This window comes from Strix aluco, chromosome 2, assembly GCF_031877795.1.
Source record: "Strix aluco isolate bStrAlu1 chromosome 2, bStrAlu1.hap1, whole genome shotgun sequence".
Classification (NCBI taxonomy): Eukaryota; Metazoa; Chordata; class Aves; order Strigiformes; family Strigidae; genus Strix; species Strix aluco.
Genome location: NC_133932.1, coordinates 129,582,746 through 129,587,326, shown reverse-complemented (window position 1 = coordinate 129,587,326; position 4,581 = coordinate 129,582,746).

Genomic DNA, 4,581 nt, shown 5'->3' with positions numbered 1-4,581 from the left:
CCAGAAGCCAGCAGTATGAGTAAGGCAGGTTCCCATGTGACTGTGTAACCACTGCTTTCCATGGGAAGATATTTCTCACATTAGAAAGTCCAGCGAGTGGGAGGGGGGAAATCTATAGCAGTCATTTGGCTTGGGACTGTGGAAAAGATATGTGATGCAAGCTAAAATACTGGCCTCTCTCACCTTTACTTGGCATGGGAAAACTGTCTCTTCTTTCCAGCTCACAACTGGCAAAGACTGCAAATGGTTATCTACTAAAGGGTGCTATAGTTCTGGGTTCCTCATTGTGATTTGTATTTTATTAGATGTAAAAACTCAAAAGCTTTGTCTTTGTCATGGCTATAAATAAAAAGACTGGGCAGAATCATTCCTCCAACACAGTCCCCCAGAAAATCAGGAGGAAGTTCACTCAGTGAAGCAAAGGGGTGGTAAGTGGAGTTGAGCACATCATTCCTGGCTCCATTCAGTTTACTGAGATAGCTTGCCAACCTCGCTCATCAATAATAATGTATTCTATTCTCCTCCCCATGACACGTGAAGTTTGAATTAATCGGAGCAGCAAAGAGAGACAGAATCTCTATTGACTGATTTTGGCTGGAAGTACATTTTCTGATTTCCAACCAAATTTTTCATGGAGGTTAAGATTGTTTTATGGCACAACCGTGCCTCCCTGCTTTTATGAGAATACAGCTGGATTCTACAAAACAGGTGTGTGTCCCTGCTCTTAAAGTTTTAGTCTATATTAAAATAATAAAGGGAACAGATATAAGGGAAACTTTTCTCCCTTTCTGTGAAACAGATGCTATTAGATCTAGACGAAACCTCAAGTTTCCATTCCACAAGAAATGCCAACATTTTAATTCCAGTTCTATTATGGTAAGAACAAAGAATGCTATTCTGACTTTAGCTTTTTAGAGTATTAATATAATGTAATATAGGACAAAATATGCTTGGAGACAACAAGTTGTTGTGAAATGAAAAAATAGTCAAAGGAGTCAGCCCAAAATATCATCAAAGTCAGCACTGTTATAAAGAATGTTTTCAGTGTAGATGAAACAGGAAAAATATGCTGTCAGAATATTTTCAGGCAGCCGTAAATGCTTTGATGATAGTTGCATTATTGTATAGGAAGACAAAGATAAAATAAATGTATGTTTCTTTTTCTAGTGAAATCCAGATACTAAGTCAAAATGCCCTTTGGTTTGCTCTTACACAGTGTCAACAGTTTAGTGAGAGGTGCAGCTAACTTACACGTATGTATGCATGTGCTTGGTACAATCCAGCAAATAGGCAGATAAAAACTTTCCAGAGTGATGCATTTCCAGGAACAGTCTGAGAAGACTTCCAGAAAGAAAGTCTCCAGCTTTGAGGAGAAGATGATGGAGGAATAAGATGTCTTTTGGCAGTGAGGATTTACCTAGGGGTGACTGTAGAGGCAGCTGTTCTCCTCATTAGCACTGCCCACAGCTCCTCATCTCTGGATGAGACAAGCTGTGTATCTGTTTCCTTGCTTGCTTGTAGCCCTGCAGACACCTCCACCCTTGCCTTGTGTTGTAGCAGGTTTGCAGGGGTACATACACAGGGCACACAACCAGCTGAGCTGCCAGGTTTTGAATCACCTGTTTTCACCAGAGGGATATTTTCAGGCTGCCTGACCCAGAAAAGATAAAGTATCCCTGAGCCATGGACCAAGAGAAATGCTGACATTTTAGAACGCTTGGCACAAACCCCTGCCTGGCCACTGGCTCCTTGTCCTTGAGCCACTCAAGTTCACCTGTGATTTTGATTTGATTGCTGTATCCCAGCAACTCCTTTTTGCCTCCCAGAGTGCCAGCTGCTCCCTGCACTGCACTGCACCCCTACGGACTCTGTCAAATGGCATCTCTCAGCTGCACGTCACTTGGTCCTAATTCCCTTATGGCAGTGTTGTGCACCCTTTCTAGCTTGTGTGGCCTCTTTTCTCCATACAGAGATCTGGATCCTACAGTGGGAAGACTGGAGATGGCAGAAATAAAGTATCAGCAGGTAATATACATATCTCATTTAATCATTTCCGTAGTGCCTTTCCCTTTCTTCTGCTGGAGACAGGAGCAGTGCCTGACTCCATTGAGTATTTGAAGTTGGTTGCATTCAGCTTTTTGGAAAAATCTCTCTTATTTTTTGGACAAAACTGCTATCTGCTTGGCCACCCAGGGACCTCTAAGTGAAAAAGAATTTGCCAGTCTGCAGTCACTCCCAGTTAAGCAACAAAGGACCTCTTCTGCAGAAATCACTGGAAAACATGACTGCAGAATTAAGGTGGCAACTACCTCCCACCCCAGTCTTTTGTTTCAAATTCCAGAAGGCTGTTTCTGACAGGGTCTAGCAGGACTGGCACCCAAATAATAAGGAGGCTGTATGAACTACCCAAAGCAGTTAAGCATGGTACTACATACTTCCTATCCATTGCATTTAAACCACAGTCTAATAAAACAACTAGCTGCTTCTATCACTGGAAATTAGTTTTCACTAATTCACTGCTGTAATTTAATATAATTGACTAGGCAAAGCGATTGGTCAGAATCACTTCTGACAGATTTTAAGAAAAAGGTTAAATATAAGCTTTCAAAATTTCACTTGGCATTTCTTTATGTTATGGCTCTGATAGTAGTATCCCTTCAAATAATGGTTTGCAAAGCAGCTGTCAAAGTGAATTTCTATTCCAGGTTACTATTTGCTGTAAGGATGGAGAATGATACTGCCTGCAGCTGTGCATGAAAATGATTAGTCTTCTGGGCAGCACAGGCAAAAGCTGCTGCTTCTGATGGCTCCAGGGGGAAAGACCAGAGGGAGACATGGAGGGTTGGGGAAGACAAAATGTCATCAGGTATTCCAGGAAAGTCCATCTAAGGGTAAAGTGACTTGGAAACATCAGTGCTGGTTTAACTCCCTCCGTTTAGCCTACCCCTCTGTCTTAGCATCCTCTATCCCAGCTCATCCATTCAGAGACCCACAACTTTAATTTTTTACTGTGACTGCTCCCTAACAGGCTTTTGGGCTTTAAATACTTCACAGTAGTAAAATGCCTACTCCTAGTGCAGAAAACCTGTCTGGCTTTTACTCTTACCATTTAACCAATCACAGTTTCTTAGATTGCCCTGTTTTCCTCTATAAATACAATGCTTGCAAGAAGCAACTGAATGTGAGTCTACCAAAACAAGAACTAAATACTGACTGACATTCCCAGACACAAGTGACTTTTCAGCAGAGGATGTCAGGAACCTGTTTTCTTGGTGGTTGCTTTGTAATTATGGTTTTAGCACTAATTTCGGCAAATGACCAGGGGGGAAAAAAAAGTTATCTAGAAGAATGCAGAAGGCATAAACTGTGAAAAGGTAAAATGGACAATGTAGTCTGGTCTCCTGATGAGAGACCTGTGAGGCAGAAGAATAATCCTCCATGGCAAATGTCTCATGGAGAATTACAGAATCATCTAGGTTGGAAAGGACCTTGAAGATCATCTAGTCCAACCGTTAATAATTACAGAGAAATTTAGTTGGTAAGAGACCTCTGGAGATATCCTGCACATCCTGCACACTGGAGCTCTCCTCTGCACTGAGCACAGCCTTCTCCCCATCTTCTCTGTATCTCCCAAAAAGCGAGTATGCATGTATTACAGCTCCATCTGAGTGCATCTATGAACTCCAGCCATGCACACATTGCACCACATCTCTGTAATCGCAGTGATGGCGTAGCTCTGCAGCTGCACAGACCTCCAGTTCCTCCTATTTGTTTCCTAGGTGGTGTGTTAGTGTGCAGGACCTCCCCAGGACGTCCTCTGCCTCCAGGGAGTGTAAGGGCCTCCCCCAATGCCCTGTCTCCTGTGTGATTTCATCTCCATCCACAGAAGAGCCTACTTTAAAGTCTTCCTCAGTGGGTTAGAAAAGACAGCCAGAGGAGCCAGAGCCAGACACATGGAGCTTTTCCCTTTTGTCAGGCATTCAAACCAGGGCCAAGGCAGCAGCAACCAGTTACCGTCACCTGGCAGTTTGGAGACATGGGCTTGTAATCTAAATCCAGTCTTCCAACAGCACCACTTTTTGACATATTTATGTTGTCTCAGCAGAAAGGCCAGAGACTGACTGAGTGAGGAAGACCGAAGGGTCCCCTTGCCCCAGCACGGAGACTGCTGCATGCTAAAGGAGCAGGCTGCCAGTGCACAAGAGGTCCCTCTGATGCTACAGCACACTGCCCATCCCAGAGGGAAATCACAGAGGTTGTTCCCTAAACTGAGTCTCTTTTTCGTTCCCACACTGGATGATCTGTCAAACTATGAAATTAATTAACCACCATGAGGAAACAAACAGCTCCTCAGATCACTTGCTAAAAGAGAATCAGTTCAACCTCAAAAGCTGCTGTTTTCCAGTTCCGCATTTCTTTTGCTTTCTGTCTCTCGAACATTTCCCAGAAGAAAGAAAATCAGCTCCACAAAGTTATTTCTATCTCCTCAAGCACATTAGAGACAAATTAAAAGTCCTGTCCTTCACTGAATGTCACATGTGGTTGTATTATGGGATCTCTGTCAGTCTCCTGAAACTACTA